Source organism: Agelaius phoeniceus, chromosome 30 (assembly GCF_051311805.1).
Source record: "Agelaius phoeniceus isolate bAgePho1 chromosome 30, bAgePho1.hap1, whole genome shotgun sequence".
Classification (NCBI taxonomy): domain Eukaryota; kingdom Metazoa; phylum Chordata; class Aves; order Passeriformes; family Icteridae; genus Agelaius; species Agelaius phoeniceus.
In genome coordinates, this window is record NC_135294.1 from 5,617,234 (window position 1) to 5,634,812 (window position 17,579).

Genomic DNA, 17,579 nt, shown 5'->3' on the forward strand with positions numbered 1-17,579 from the left:
AGTTCGCATTTACCAGCGTTGCCAAGGGAAGGAATTCTCTCCCGAAGATCCAGCTTTAATATAAAAGAAGAATAGCTGATATTACCATGTTCAGATCCAAAAACTGATAATGGGGCCCTGCTGATGCTTAATATCAGCTGGATTCCATGGGCCTTGTGCTGGGATCAGTTTTTGAAGGTTGGATTTGTGGTTCTGTGATGAGCTGGAATAATTAAATCCATTAAAAAAAACCAAATGTCCTGCCTTGGAACTGCGTGTCAGGAAAATGCCTCTCCGACAGATTTCTTTTCAATTGTAATCAAATTGAGGGAATTTGGTATTTTTGGGGTATGATTAAAATGTAACTGAACGTGGCAGAGGAGCTCGGTTTATCCCGGAGTTTCTGATGCAGCAGAGCACAAAGGTTTGTTCACAGCTGCTTAAATCAACAATTTCACTTTACATCTCCGTTAACATCCTCCCAGGGAAAGGAAACAATTGATCCCATCCAAACTTGGTTTTGTTTGACACCACTCTTTGAATTGTTTCAGGTCAGGCCTAGCAGGAGGAGGTGAATTTTCTCCTTGGTGCTTGCTGAGCTCCCCATGGCTGTTTTTTTTTTTTATGGAAATAACTGGAATTCTGGTGTTCTGCTGCATCTCAGCCCTGCTGGATTTTTTACTCCAGGCCATTGCACCAAAATCTTCTGGAAGTTTCTCCCCCAGCCTCTCCGGGCGGGTGGAATGGAGACAGCAAAAATCAATCCCAACAGAAAAAATGTAATCTTAATTAACTCAATGGAAAAATAAAACATCATTACAATGAAAATAACAACATGATAAATTTACTGGAGAAACTAAAAAGGGTATAAAGAGCACATTATGAGGTTTTAGGAGATTCGGGTTTGCTTGAAACAACTTGTGGCTTCATCAAAAACAAAGCAATCGTGGTCTCTTTTGTCCATATTAGTCTAAAACTGTCTTTTTCCACTACATATGTAATGATTTTGTTCTGGTTTTTTTTTTTTTTTTTTTTTAATTTTGGGGATTTTTGGAATTTTGGAGGGTTTTTAGGATTTTTTTTTTTTTTTGTTCTGTTTTTTGGAATCGATGGAGTGGGAGCAGCAGGAGGAATGGGGTGAAGGCTCTGGCATCTGTGGGGGAAATATGGGCCAAAAAAACCCCACAGAGACAGGGGAAGGAGGGAAAAAACCTCAATTTTGAGAGTTTGGCATTAAGTAACTTTAATTTTGAGAGTCTGGCATTAAGTGGGTGAGGAGGAGAGCAGGAGAATCGGGGGACAAAACCCATGCGGGGACCAGGAGGGAAATAATCTTAATTTTGAGAGTTTAGCATTAAGTAACTTTAATTTTGGGAGTCTGGCATTAAGTGGGTGAGGAGGAGAGCAGGAGAGCTGGGGGACAAAGTCCATGCAGGGACCAGGAGGGAAATAATCCTAATTTTGAGAGTTTGGCATTAAGTAACTTTAATTTTGAGAGTTTGGCATTAAGTGGGTGAGAAGGAGAACAGGAGAATTGGGGGACAAAGCCCATGCAGGGACCAGGAGGGAAATAATCTTAATTTTGAGTTTGGCATTAAGTAACTTTAATTTTGAGAGTTTGGCATTAAGTAACTTTAATTTTGGGAGTCTGGCATTAAGTGGGCAAGGAGGAGAGCAAGAGAGCTGGGGGACAAAACCCATGCAGGGACCAGGAGGAAAATAATCTTAATTTTGAGTTTGGCATTAAGTAATCTTAATTTTGAGAGTCTGGCATTAAGTGGGTGAGAAGGAGAACAGGAGAATCGGGGGACAAAGCCCATGCAGGGACCAGGAGGGAAATAATCCTAATTTTGAGAGTTTGGCATTAAGTAACTTTAATTTTGGGAGTTTGTCATTAAGTGGGTGAGGGGGAGAGAAGGAGAATTGAGGGACAAAGCCCATGCAGGGACCAGGAGGGAAATAATCTTAATTTTGAGTTTGTCATTAAGTGGGTGAGGAGGAGAGCATGAGAATTGAGGGACAAAGCCCAAGTCCAAAGCTCATTAATAATCTTAATTTTGAGAGTTTGGCATTAAGTGGGTGAGGGGGAGGGCAGGCTCCTGGTGCTGGTGACAGCAGGAGAGCCTGGGGACAAAGCCCGTGCAGGGACCAGCTGTGCACAGAGGCTCTCGAGGAGGCAGAGAGGCGTCCCTGGAACATCTGTGCAGCACAGAAAGCGCGGGGGGAAGGAGCTGCCAGGGAATCCAGGCTCAGGGACAAACAACTGCTCCTGTCTGAGCCCTTTCTGTGAGCATTTCCCAGCGGTGAGGAAGCGGGGAAAGGGGATGAGCGCCAGGTGGGAGAACTTCTGGCGTGTGAACAGCACCAGTCGCTTGTCTTTAGAGTTTCAGAAGTTTAATAGTGATTAAATGGTTGTTAAAATAGTGATATAATTAGAGTGATTATTTGGGCAATTAGGATTTAGGACAAATTAGGATTTTGGGAAAAATTTGGTCAACTAGGATTTTGGACAAAATGAGACAATAAAAACAAAGAGTTAAGGACAGCCCAGGAAAGGAATAGAAAGGAATGATAATAAAATCATGTGACTGACCAGAGAGTCTGAAACAGCTGGACTGTGATTGGCCATTAATTAGAAACAACCAACATGGACCAATCACAGATCCACCTGTTGCATTCCACAGCATTAGATAATTATTGTCATTATTACATTTCATTTCTGAGGCCTCTCAGCTTCCCAGGAGAAAAAAATCCTAAGGAAAGGATTTTTCATTAAATATGTCCATGAGAGTCACCCTCCAATTCTCACCTGTGCAGGTGCCAGGTGTGTGGTGTTGACAGAGCAGGAGCAGGAGCAGATTCCATGGAAAAACCCTGAGGATGGAGCTGGGGTGGGTGGAGGAGGGAAGGGAAGGGAAGGGAAGGGAAGGGAAGGAAAGGAAAGGAAAGGAAAGGAAAGGAAAGGAAAGGAAAGGAAAGGAAAGGAAAGGAAAGGAAAGGAAAGGAAAGGAAAGGAAAGGAAAGGAAAGGAAAGGAAAGGAAAGGAAAGGAAAGGAAAGGAAAGGAAAGGAAAGGAAAGGAAAGGAAAGGAAAGGAAAGGGAAAGGGAAAGGAAAGGGAAAGGGAAAGGAAAGGGAAAGGAAAGGGAAAGGGAAAGGAAAGGGAAAGGGAAAGGAAAGGGAAAGGGAAAGGAAAGGGAAAGGGAAAGGAAAGGGAAAGGGAAAGGAAAGGGAAAGGGAAAGGAAAGGGAAAGGGAAAGGAAAGGAAAAGGAAAGCTGTGCCTGTCAGATCCCCACCACGGTGTTTGATTTCTCCCGGGGGCTCACAGTGATTTCCTCCATTTGCTGCGCTGGATGAGTCAGGAATGCAGAGCCCTGAGCTCTGCAGTGCCCGTGCTCTGCCCTGCATCAGCTGCTCCCTGCTCAGCTCCCTCCCCACCAACTCTGAATTCACATTGTCAGGAAAATTCATCCACAAACACCAGAGGTTCTTGTCCAAAAGGGAGACAGAGGAGCCCTTTTACTTTATTCCAATCAAGGCAGAGGCCATGGGGCATCCCCTGGGGTCTCTCCAATTTTTGGAGGACACAGCCTCCCTTTTTATCCCAATTCCCAGCCACATTTCCCTTCTCTCTTCCCCCATTTCTGAGGTACTTGAGAGGTTCAGACCTCTCGATTCGCCTGATACCGAAGATTTCCCTCTACTGTAAACCCCTCCCTTTTAATGTTTAATTCTTGTTAGGAAAATTAATCCACAAACACCAGAGGTTTATGTCCAAATAGGAGCCAGAGGAATCCTTTTACTTCATTCCAATAAAGGGAGAGGCCCCTGGGGTCTCTCAAATTTTTGGAGGACGCAGGGAGGGGATTCTGCTCTTTTCTGGCTCCTGGAGAAGTTTTGAAGATTCCCCAGCACTTCAGAGAGAAAACTTCGCTGTTTTCATCCTGTTCTAATCACATGGGCAGGAGGGGAATAAGAAATGAGCTCTTTCAGATCCGTCAATTTTCAGAAGCTCTCAAGCCACTCTGGTTTAATTTTGGTTCTGAGCTGTTCCGCTATGGCTGCAGGGAGGAGGCCGCCCCTGAGGACCCTCGGGATGTGCCAAAGTGCTTTAGGATCACTTTGGGCACTCAGAGCTGTGTGAGTAATAAAACATCTGCTCCAGGAGGGCCCTTGCCCACCCTTGGCAGGGGAACCTGGCAAGGAGCTCCTCCACAGCTTTGCTGCTCCTTCCCTTCTGTGGGAATCCATAAAATCAGAGGGTTTGGGAAAGCTGCAAAAGGCCTCAGAGGCAGCAGAACTGGGATTGGAGCTGAGCAGCAGCCATGAGATTGGGCAGCAGAAAAATTATCTAAAAAGTAGAAAAGCAAGGACAAATAGAACAATGGTCTGTGTATTAACCCTTGTCTGGAATAACTCCCTAAGCTACAGAAAAGTTTATCTAGAGAGATATTAGGGAGTTCTAAGCTCAATAATGGAGCTCTGAGCATTGTGGTTTAAGGCTCACAAGCAGGGATTGTATTTGAAATAAGCAAGCATTGTTTAACCAAAGGTACCTGTGCTTATAGTGGTTGGATATAACCACTGTCAATATAGAATATATACTATATTCTATATCTGAATAGAATATATACTATATTCTATTCAGATATAAATACTGTCAATGTGCTTTTGCTTTGTGGGATTGGTCAAAACACTCATAAAGTGAGTTGTGACATTGAGTTCTTGGTCTGCTGCCTGGGATGTGAGCTGCTGGCATCTCCCCATTGTCATCACCATGGAATGAGGCTGATGCTGGAAAATCAAACAGCTCAAGGCACGTTCCAGCAGTCCTGTCCTGTTGGTGGTTTGTGCACAGCCCCTGGCCAGCGTCACCATCCCTCTGCCTCCTTCAGGAACCCTCTCCATCTTTTCCTTTCCATCTCTCCTCTGATTTTTTTTCCCTTTCCTTCCCAGCAAGCCTCTTAAGTTAAGGCACCACAAGATGCAACATGACATAATCAACACAGAAACTTTCCCAGTTTGCCAAGGCTCGAGATATTTTTTTTTCTCTTTTTTCTTTTTTTTTTTCTTTTTTTTCTTTTTTTTTTTTTTGAAGTGTCTTGCTATCTGTCAGCATGTGCTAATTGAGCCTACACACCCATATGGCACCTGCTCCCTGGAGGGAAGCATTTCCATAGCCCTGGAGAGCACAAGGAGCGCTTTGGGAGGGAAGCATTTGCCTGGGAATGTTGAATTCCTGGAAAACAAAGTGGGGATGGTACCCACAGGGCTCAGCTGGAGCCTTTGGTGTCATTGCTGGGCTGCTGAGCACGCTGACACTGGGTGAGTTGTGCTAGGCTTGGCTTAAATTTAGAACTGTGGGAGGTTTTGGTTCTGAGTGAGGAGGGGGAGAAAAATGATGTTGGGGGTGAGGGGGTGTGGATTTAAACCATCATTCCAGGGCTTTGGGATTTCTGGGGTGTGCAGGGGTTAAACAGCTCAGTTCTGTACCCAACGTGGCTTTTTAGGAATGTTGGGGGCACAACCAGGAGGATTGGACTCTGAAATCAGTGGGGCTGCTCTCAAAAGGAGAGAGAGGCCGAAGGTTTGGGATCAGCGGGGTGGGCACGAGGCTCATCTGCACCTCCTGAAATCTCTGGTCAGCCCCACAAGTGCAAGAGCAGCACCCAAAGAAGAGGAACTGGGCTGTTTCTGGTAAAAAAACAACCCTGGAGTTCAGGGTGGAGTTGCTGTGCCACAGCCTGTGGTGCTGCATCAACCAAAACTCCAGGGCTTTGGGATTTCTGGGGTGTGCAGGGGTTAAACAGCTCCGTTCTCTACCCAGAGCCTTCAGACCTGGAGTTTTGGGAATGTTGAAGAAGATTTGACTCTGAAATCAGTGGGGCTGCTCTCGAAAGGAGAGATAAGCCTGGGCCTAGGCCTTTTCTCATTCCTTTTGCTGTCCTGAGCGTTCCCTGGTGCTCACTGAGCGGCGCAGGAATTACAAACAGGAATTGCTGCGCTTTGGGTGGATCAAATGTGCCGCCCATCCCCTCCCATCCCTCAGGGCTGTTGTGCCCTGCAGAAATGGCACCGATTAAATTCCCTGTGGCTCTGTGCTTGTGTTTGATGCTGTGCCTGGACAGAGGAGGGATTTTCCCCCTCCCCAAAAAAAAAAAATCCCGGGGTTTTGTTGGTTAAGCACGATGGAATTTGCTGTTTTCGTTGAAACCCCCACATCTGTCTGAGCTTTGATGTTTGACCACGGCCTAAAAACACCTGCAACAAGCAGGTGGAATAAAATCCCACAGAGCAGAGCTCTGTGACCAACCTGAGAGCAGCCAAAGCCACACAGGCTGAGGCTTGATAAAGTGATTTTAGGATCACTCCAAATCCATTCAGCTCCCCCATGTCCCTTTCTGGTTTTTTGCCTGCCCGCTGTCTCTGAGGGCGAGCTCTGCACTTGTAGCTCTTGTTCAAAATGAATTCAGGGTGGTTTCCAGTGCCTCATGACTGTTCTTGAGTGCTTGGTTGGGATTTTTAGGCAAGGCTCCCTACAGAAACCGGGGCTTGATGGGATCCAGTATTTTTGCGCAAGCAGAGAGCAAAAAACACGGCTGATAAGAAATCCCAGCACATTCGTGTGTGGAAGAGAGGCTGATAACATTCACCCACCTCCCTGCAGTGGATTGTCACAAGAATTGTCATCTGAGGATCTCTTGATCCTCGTGGTGCAGAGCTGAGGGGCTTTGTCACTGCTGTGACACCAACGTGAGCGCCCCGAGGGGAGCGTGGAACATCCACGTGCACATTTGGGGTTGGGACAAACATTTATGGGGTTGGGACAAACATTTATGGGGTTGGGACAAACATTTATGGGGTTGGGACCAAACATTTATGGGGTTGGGACAAACATTTATGGGGTTGGGACAAACATTTATGGGGTTGGGACCAACATTTATGGGGTTGGGACTGTTAGGAAACTTAATCCACAAACACCAGAGGTTCATGTCCAAAAAGGAGACAGAGGAGTCATTTTTGACTTTATTCCAATACAGGCAGAGGCCATGGGGCATCCCCTGGGGTCTCTCAGATTTTTGGAGGATGCAGCCTCCCTTTTTATCCCAATTTCCAGCCACATTTCCCTTCTCTCTTTCCCCATTTCTGAGGTACTTGAGAGGTTCAGACTTCCCAGAACACCTGATCCCAAAGATTCCCCTCTAATGTGTAACCCTCCCTTTTCATTTTTAATTCTCACAGAATTTAGGGGGTTTTTCTTCCCCATTGTTTCTTTCATCTTTCAATGTCTAATTTCATTTATGAACAACCCTAAAGTTTATTTCTAAAAGCAAATCTCTTTTCCCATTCATCAATCAGTGGAATCTTTCCCATTGTTTCTTTTCTCTCCCAGTGCTGGTTTTATCCCCCAGCAGACCCACAGCTTGTTTGGAAGCACAAATCCCCCGTTCCTCTCAGGACCAAACATTTTTGGGGTTGGACCAAACATTTGTTTCTCTCCAGGGCCTGCTCCTGCCAAAGGCATTGGAGCTGCCTCGTGGAGGGGATTTAGGGCACACAGGAATATTTGGGGCCAGTGATGCCTTGGGATTTTAGCTTTCCTATTTTCTGTTTATTTGTGATCCTGCAGTTCCTTAGTGCATAACTCTGAACCCCATACCCAGTGTGAGCTGCTGCTTTCCCAGTTCTGCTTTCAGCTGGTGAGCTGAGCATGCAATTCCTCAAATTCCCTCGGTGTGTGCATCCTGCAGGGGCTGCCCAGCCCGGAATTCCCTTTGGAGATGGAGATGGAGTGGAGATGGAGTGGATGGGAATTCCCATAGGAGCTGCCGCAGGTTTGTGGTGGGAATCCAGTGCCAAAAGGAGGGGCTGAGCCCTGCTGAGCCCTCAGGAGCCCTTCCTACCCCTGACAGGGCAGATCCCACTGTGGAAGGGCCACAGTTATTGGGATATGAGGCAGCTGGAGCACAGAGAGGGCAGGAAAATCAATAAATAAATAAAAAAAAAGAAAAGTTGGCTTTGCTGTCTGGAGTTTGTTTGGGAAGGGAAGCGCCGGTGACCAGATGTGTGTGGGAGCAGGGAGGAGGTGCCGTGGGCTTGCAGAGCTGGTGGCAAACGCGGAGTGGGCACGAATTGGATTAGAGCAGCTTGGAGGGCTCTGTGCAGCAGTGGGTGTCAGCCTGGCAGGGCTGCTCTGGGAATATCCCAGGATCTGGGATGGAGGCACCAGCACTGCAGTGCTGGGGAAAGTGGAACAGGAAAGCCTTATCAATGTGATTGCCTGGCAAAAGATTCGGAGAATGTGGAAACTGTGAGTGAGATTGAAATGAAAGCAGCTTTGAGATCCCTCAGTTACTGAACAGCTGGGAAACAATGGCGTGGCTGGGCTGAAGGTTAAATAAAAATAAAAGTTAACACCACGCCAAGAGCAGAGGCTGTGCCACAACCCGACCTGCTGGACAGACCTCAGCAGGACAGAGAGGGAATGGAATAGATGAGAGAAAATAAACAACAAGAGGGAGGAATGTGGGCATGTCCTCTCCTCCTCCTCCTCCTTCTCCTCCTTCTCCTGCTCCTTCTTTCTCCTTCTCCTTCTCCTTCTCCTTCTTTCTCCTTCTCCTTCTCCTTCTCCTTCTTTCTCCTTCTCCTTCTCCTTCTTCTCCTCCTCCTTCTTCCTCTCCTCCTCCTCCTTCTTTTTCTTCTTCATCTTCTTCTTCTCCTCCATCTTCTGCTGTGATGTTGGTGCCACTTTTGGATTGGTTTAGAGCAGAGACAGACTGTCTAACACAGGTGAAAGGTATTGGAAAATTATTGTAAATAAAGCACAGGCAGTTTTTAGTACAAAAAGCCAACATCACCCCAAGGGCAGGGACTGTGCCCCAACCCGACCTGCTGGACAGATCTCAGCAGGTCAGAGGAAGAATGGAATAGATAAGAGAAAAGAAACATGTTATTTTTAATAAATGTATTGAATATTTTAATAATTAATAGATAATTATATATAACATTATTATTATTATTATTATTATTATTATTATATAATTCATTATATATTATATATTGTATGTTATATATTATATATTATATATTATATATTATATATTATATATTATATATTATATATTATATATATTATAATTATATAAAAGTATAATTATATATTATAAATAATAATATTTAAAAATAAACATATCACCAAAATAGATTTTTAAAAAAATAAACCTTGAAAAGCAGAGCTGAGGAATCTCAACTTCTCCTTCGGCTGCAGGGCTGGGAGAAAAAAAAGAGATTTTTTTTTTTTTTTCTTTTTTTAATACCTCGGAGATCATCCCGAGCACAGAAAACCTGAGACATCCCAACCATCCCAGCCCTGTCAGTGCCTGTGCCTCAGCTCTGCTTACACAACAGCCTGCGAGGGGAGGGAGGGGATTTGCAGCAGGGAAATTTTTGTTTTTCCCCGCGTGGGTGGAAGGTGGCAGACAGGGATCCTCAGGTGGGGAAGGGGAAGGAGCGCCTGGGGCAGGGGGAATGCGCTAAACTGGGAGCCCGGGCCCCAGCCTGGCTATAAATTGCCGCCTTGCAGAGCGAATTTTGGCTCTTGCCGCGTTCCCACTTGTGATAAATCTCGCTGGGAGCTGGAGGTGTTTGGCCTCAGATGCCTCAGGATGTTCCCTGAGTCTTTCCCGGGGCTTTCAGAGGGAATTTTTCTGCCTCCTGTGCACACCCTGCGCATCCTCAGACATCCAGGGAGGTGTTTTCCTTTTCCCAACACAAAACCTGCTGGTGCCAAGGAAAATAGTTATTTTTCTCATAAAATTAGAAGCAAAATATTTGCTATTTTTCCTCATAAAAAGCAAAATATTTGCTTTATTTGCTATTTTTTTCTCAGAAAATAAAAAGCAAAATATTTTATTTATTTGCTTTTTTTTTATAAAAAGCAAAATATTTGCTTTATTTGCTATTTTTCCTCAGAAAATAAAAATAAAATATTTGTTTTATTTGCTATTTTTTCCTCATAAAAAGCAAAATATTTGCTTTATTTATTATTTTTCCTCATAAAAAGCAAAATATTTGCTTTATTTGCTATTTTTTCTCAGAAAATAAAAATAAAAATATTTGCTTTATTTGCTATTTTTTTCTCATTAAAAAAAACCCCAAAATATTTGCTTTTTTCTCATTGATTGGTTTAAATTCCTTACTTCTCCACACATTATAAAGTCCTTTGAGTAACCCAAGCAATGGAGATGGAAACCCCTGCAAGAGGCTGTGCACAAACTGATTTAATTATATATTTTATATTATATATTATATATTATATATTATATATTATATATTATATATTATATATTATATATTATAAATATTATATAATGTATATTATATAGTAACTATTATATATTATATATTACATATTATATATTATATACTATATATTATATATTATATTATACTGTATTATATTATACTATATCATATCATGTCATATATCATATATAGTATATTTTACATACTATATAATATATAATATTATATTATATATTATATAACTTACTCTTGTTTTCCCACCAGATTTAAAGGTGCAGAGCACACACAAACCCCACTCCTCCTCCCTGTGTATTTCCTGCACCTGCAGTCACTGGGCTGTGTGTGCTTGAGCTGGGCTCAGCTGCATTTTAAATCCCCCTTCTCCTCATAATCTTCAAGCTTTCCACAAGTGTGTCTAAAAAACAAAGCACCAAACTTCAACCCCTCCAAGAAATAACTCGGGAATTGCTGCACAGCTCAGAATCAATTTTTAGATGCCTTTAAAATCCCCCTAAAACTCATCCCTGTCCAATGTGTGGAACATGGGATTTGTAGGATTGGGGACCAGCCTTAGTTCAGTTTGATTTAAAGGCTGGAATTTTCAGGAAGGATCCTTTGGCCAAGTGGAATTCTGCACGCCTGCATTGTGGATGCAGAGCAACACCTTCCAAAACCACCTCTGAGTTTATTAAACTCTCACGTTTTGTCAAAGCCAAGGGGAATTCAGACAGTTTTGATTATTTGAGCCTTGAACTCTCCTGTGCAACATTCTCTTGTGTAAATATGGGCAAACATCACGTCCGTGGCTGTAGTTAGACACAAGTAAATTGAGTTCTGTGACTCTTTGACCCCCTGTAAGCTGAATTCTGACAGCCCCGTGTCACCTCCTCAGCTGCCTCTGTGGCTGCTGGGCCTCTCCTGTGTTTTTACAGCAATTTTGGGGCTGCTGCAGTTGGAAACGTTGCACCTGGCTGATTCCTATCAGCAGGCAGGTTAATCCTCAATTCCTGGAATCCTTACGGCTTCACTGCACCTCAGAGGGTGCAGAGAATGAAGGATCTGTTATTAAAACATGGACAGTTTCATGCCCCTCTCAGGCTCTTCCACCCCTTCCCCAAACCCTTTTGGGCTCCTTGAGGCTGATGCGGCAGCAATGCCCAAACGGAGCCCTTGGCACACGGGAAGCTAAAGCCAAGCTGTGGCTGCTGCTGCTGCAGATGGTTTCACTCTTGGACAGGGCTGGGAGAGAGCCGGGTTTGATCTCCCCTCCTGTGCTCAGCTTCTGTCAGAGCCCGGGCAGCAGAGGCAGCAGCAGATGGGGAGAGTGGTCTCCTGTTTATGAATGAATTCTTCTCCTGCATCCTCGTTTTCAGCATGGCTGGCCACACAGAGAAATACAATCCTCGCTCTGGCCAAGACAAAAGTTAAACCTCTAAGTAGGATCCTCGTGGAGAAAAACTGTGTTTATTTATGCTGTGGCACAGAATTTTCATCTCCCCTGCCGCCTCTTTCTTCCCTGTCGCAGGCATCTTTTATGGAAAATCCTTTCCTTGGGATTTTTCCTCCTGAGAAGCTGAAAGGCCTCAGGAACAAAATATAAGCAATGGTTATCTGCTGCTGTGGAATGCAACAGGAGGATCTGGGATTGGTCTCATGTGGTTGTTTCTAATTAATGGCCAATCACAGCCCAGCTGGCTCGGACACAGAGCCTGAGCCACAAACCTTTGTTATCATTCTTCCTTTTCTATTCTTAGCCAGCCTTCTGATGAGACCTTTTCTTCTTTTAGTACAGTTTTAATGTCATATATATCATAAAATAATAAATCAAGCCTTCTGAAACATGGAATCAGATCCTCGTCTCTTCCCCCATCCAAGAACCCCTGTGAACACCCTCACACTTCCCCTCCTGCTCTGGTATCTCACATTTTTCAAGCTGTCTGTGTCACACATCTGATCTCAGAGCTGTGCTGCAGATAGGAGCAGATTTCCACGCCAGGAATCAGTGCCTGGGGTTGCAATCCCTGCGTGTCAACCTGGGCTCCTTGTCACTTCCAGAGCAGCAGCGCTTGATCCTCCTCATCCAGGGCCTCGCTGAAGTTCCCAGGACCCAAGTGTCTGCCAGCATTAACGTTCCACAGAGCTGCTGCCACACAAAAAGGGGGGGAAAATGACCTCTTGCCTTCCCCCAGAACCCTGAAAAGAAGGGATTGCTCCCAGGGCTGTACCACCAGTCCCAACATGGCAAAGCTGTGCCTTGCTGGAGGAAATTAATTCATCTTGATGTGCAAGCCCTTCAGCAGCAGAGCTCCTCTCTCTCTCTCTCCCTCACTCTGCAACCTGCTCACGATTCTCAGGCTCTACAAGTCTGACCTGATTTCCAGCCCTGCTGCTGCTGGTTTGTGATGCAGCTGGAGCTTCACAGAGGTTTGAGGAGGGCCGTGCCTCCAGGGCTGTGTTCAGGCTCTGTAAATCCTGCCTGACCTTTTCCGAGCAGCGAAGGCCTCGGGTGCAGCCTGAAAGGAAGCACCAGGTGGAGAGCAGGGATGGAGGGAAACGAGGCCCGCACTTGGATTTTAGGTGTCTGGATGAATCATTTGCAGGTGTAAGGACAGGGAAGTGAATGAATAAGTTTGTTTTAGAAATGGGGATAATGCTCAGTCAGATTGAAGTCCACACAAGTAGCTGGTGAGTCACTCTGGGCACTCGGGATGCTTTTTGCTACATGGGGTTTTTTTGTTATTTACCTTTTTTTCCTGTATTTTTTTGGAGAAGACACAGCGACAGAAACATTTCCAAATGACATTCCTCCCTCAACCTTCATCCTGGAGCAGCTCCCCCAGCCTTGACAGGGTAGGATGAGCACAGACATCACGCAACTTCAGAAAAACAGGAGCTGAGGTGGAGGTTTATTCCTGGGGAGACTGATCTCCCAAAATCCAGAGTTCCTGCCGTCGCTCCCTCGTGCATCCATCAGCTTCTTAAGGAACCAAATTCCTCCTTTTTATATTTCATTTATATTCCTCATTTTTATATTTAATGCTCTGATTAGAGAGGAGCCACGTTCTTGGAGGACAGGGACAAAGGTGGAAGTGTCCCTGCCCATGGAATGGGGTGGAATGAGATGAGCTCCCAGGTCCCTCCAAATCCAATTTTGGAATTCCAGGAGACAGCAAAACTGTGGGGTTTGGATTTTCCTTGTGGTGTCCTTTGGTGCCGCCCTTGTTGCCCACACCATGGAAAAGGGGATAAGGATATAAGGACAGGGCAGTGAATTAATAAGTTTGTTTTAGAGATGGGGATAACGCTCAGTCAGACTGAATCCACAGAAGCAGTTGGTGAGTCACTCTGGGCACTCAGGATGATTTTTGCTACATCCCAACCCAGCATCTTTGGCTTCCTTCACAAGATCTGGTTTTTTTCTGTTTTGTTGGAGGTCGTGTTTATGGGTTGTGCTGACTTTCAGTCCCCGCTTTCACTATTTAAATGTCAAAGTTTTGCCTTTTCTTCAGGTCGTGGACTCCTAATTGAGTTGCAGTGGGTCTTGTACTAAAAGCAGCCACTTTCATCCTCCAATCTTCCTTTCCCCCACTCATCTTTGTGAGCACTAATTTCTATCTCAGGGAGGTTCCGTTTTTTTTTCTTGGACCTTTTCCTTAACCTCCTGACCTGCCTGACAAAACTGGGTGCTGTGCTGCTGTTCCAGGCACAATAAATGAAACGGGGCCAGGAGAGGGGAGCTTTTCCTCCCGCTTCAGCAGAGCCTTCAAAGCCACCCACACGAGGAGCTGTGACTGTCTGAGCTGGATGAAAAGGCCCAGAAAGGGGCCTTGAAGAGGCCACTACAGAGAGAGCCTGAAAGTTGAGGTTCTGAGGGCTCGGAAGTCGCCGCTTCAGAGGAGAGAGAGCACGACACGCCCATGGGTCGGGTTTTTTGTGGCTTTTGTGCTCCTCCTCAGCCTGATCCCAACAAACTGTGGAGAGCCACAACAAGGAGAACCTGGCTGACCTTGGAGGGCAGGAGAGGCACATGGAGGATGCAGTAATGAGGCTGACCCCGCTGTCAGATCCTTCTCACGGGCCACAGGTGGGACGAGCCCTCGGGGCCAGTGAGTAAGGACGGGGTGGCAGCAGAGCAAAGGTTGGGGAGGCTGTTGTGGCTTTGTGGGACTTCTTTTTGTCTTCATCCAAAGCTCACAGGGAGCTCAGAGCTCTTTGATACCACAGAGGATGAGTGCTGGATCTGAGCCACTTGTTGAAACACTTGGACAAATGATCTTTGACTCAACACAAGGCAGAAGTCACTTAAAGCTGCGTCAGGGCGGGATTTCAGGTCAAAAATAAAATCAGATAAAATCAGCAGCATCCTTGGGATGAATTGCAGTAGAATTCACCAGCTGCAGGACAGTGGTGTTAATCTAAGCCTGAATTATCTTGGAATTGCCTCCCTCAGCTTACTAAAAACAGTGGCCTCAAGCCACTCATGCATTTTCTATTCCCATGTGAGGAATCTTTATTATAACTGTGGGGTCTGTCTGGCCCCAGTTGCTTCCCTCCAGGGCAATGCAGCACTACCCCTCTCAGGAGGCCAAAACATCTCACCTAAAAACAGCTCCTGCAGCTGAAGTAAACCCCACTGAAGGGAGATTTTGCCCAACAGTCACAAAAGAACCACCCTGGCAGACTCATTGTTTTAAATTCTTTTCCTGGTGGCAGACACATCAGACCCCACTCTGTCTTGCAGAGGCACAAGGGCACCACAGTGTTCTCCCTCTGAGCCGCTTGTTGAAACTCTTGGACAAATCATCTTCACCTCAACACAAGGCAGAAGTCACTTAAAGCTGCATCAGGGTGGGATTTCAGATCAAAAATAAAATCAGCAGCATCCTCGGGATGAATTGCAGTAGAATTCACCAGTTGCAGGACTGTGGCGTTAATCTAAGCCTTAATTTTTTTTTTTGGCAATTCCAAAAATTAATTTTTTTCCTTAATTATCTCGGAATTGCCTCCAGCTGTTCACGGCAGCAGCGCCCAGAGGCCACAGTAGTGATGCCTTGAGGAGGGAGAAAAGGAGCAAAGTGGGAAGTGCTCGCTCCCTGGAATGGGTCACCTTGGCGTGGCTCATCTTTGCGGAGACACAGCTGCTCAGCATTCGCTTTGTATTTCATGTTTGTGCAGCCAGTTGTGATTTAGCTCAGCCCTGAGCTCCTCGCTGATGGGTTCCTTGAAGCTCGGGCCTGACCTTTAGAATTTTTTACGAGGCTGTCGCGTCCCGGCCACAACCCGGGGAGGGAACGCTGAGATCAGCCCCAGCACTTGACCGAGGATGGTGCCAGCAGAAAGGAATATTTCATGAAAACACTGCCCCCGACCCACCCCCTGCTAACAGGAGCTGTATTTTGTGGCAGAACTGCCACTAAAATGACTTTCCCGGCCTCAGATCCAGCGGCCCTCCCCAGGGATGTCTTTGGGATATAAATGCACCCCGGTGGGCTCTGAAATGAGAATTCGGAATTCTGGTTGTCCCCGATGGGTGCTTTGAATTTCTGCTGGATTTACAGAGCATGGAATCACACCTGGAGCCTCTTGATTTACAGCAATGGGAGGGGGGGTCACAGTTTAATCAGAGAAAAATAGAAATCAGTTTAATAGGAGAAAAATAGAAATTTTGCTCTGCCCGAGCCAGATCCACATTTAGATAGTGCTCCATGTTTTTCAGGCAAGGAGAAGGGGAAAAGGAAATAATTTAATGATTTTTTTTTCCACGTTATCTGAAGGAAGCTCGGTGTGTTTGTTAACTCTGGATTCATTTTTATCCCAGCTGTTGATGTGGTGTCCTTTGGGAGATGGCAGAGGAATGGCCATTGGGAGCACCTGAATCCCAAAACCTTGCCTGGGAATTTAACATGGTCAAAATCTCATTGAATTTTTACCTGGAAGAGTGGGGACAGAAATCTGAAAGTGTTTCCTCCTTGGGTATCTTCAGGAAATGAAGGGTTAGGAGCCAGGAAGGTAAAAGGCAATGAAAAACAGCGGCATTATTCAGATTGTTTAAAATTCCTCACTTTTTGGTGGTGGTTTTGCCTGGATGGGGGTGTTTAAAAGGCAAGTTTCAGTTTGTTTAGGCTTTTGCTGCCATTTCCTTTACGCCGTAAACTTTCAGAAATAATTCTCTCAGAAATAAAACTTTCAGTCCATAATTCCGCGGTGAAATCCAACACGTGCAGCTGCAGATAAATAATCTGATTATAAAACAGGAGATGCTCCTGGTACAGAGTTATGGAAAACATGGGGAGGGTTTGAAAGGCAAAACCCAGCGAGCTGCAAAACCCCAAATTCAGTCTCAGCTAACGCCTGGTGAAATTTATGGTTTAACAAGGTGATGGGATTGCTGTGGATTTACATTGGTACCACAGCACAAAATGGGTCCATTATCAGCTCTTCCTTCTGGAAGTGGCACTTAAGGAAAACAACACCGGTGCAGTTTTATGGAAATTAAGTCTGAACTGACTCAAATTCAGCCCCACAGGTAGGAATGATGATTTGGCACTTATTCCTCTTTCAAACCTGAAAGCATCTGCAGGGCCTCGTGCAGTGGTCTTTTAAAACTCATCAGCAGGTTGTAAAAATAAAAAGAAATATTTTTTAAAAACAGGAAGTTTTGGGGTTATTTTTCCCTGTGTTATCCAGCGGTGGAGCTCGTTGCCACAGGGCGTTTGAGAGGGCAAAAATTGAAGTTATTTCGGAGAGAAAATAAGATGCACTTCCAAAAGAACAGCCTCGAGGGACAATAAACACAGCTGATAATGTGAGATCTTCTGGTTTGGAAAAGCTACACGCTGCTGTTTCTATGGAAATTGGAAAGAAGGCACCCATGGCTGTGCTTCCCACGTGTTTTTTCCTAAACATCCACCCAGACTGAGGGGTGACCCTGGGGTCTCTGGGCCTTCAGCCTGGCCCAGCACAGCCACCCTCCCACTTTGCTGCAAGAGGCAGGGAAAGGTTGAGCGGAAAACAGGAGGAAAAAAATAGGAGAAAAACAGAAATTTTGCTCTGCCCGAGCCAGATCCACATTTAGATAGCGCTCCATGTTTTTCAGGCAAGGAGAAGGGGAAAAGGAAATAATTTAATGATTTTTTTATTTTCCCCCACGTTATCTGAAGGAAACTCGGTGTGTTTGTTAACTCAGAGTTCAGTTCTGCCTGGCTGAGAGGCTGAAGTGTCTTGGAACTGAAATGTTCCCATCTGGGGACTGGAGGTGACTGATGGCACCTCTTCTCCAGAACTTTCCCTCAAACC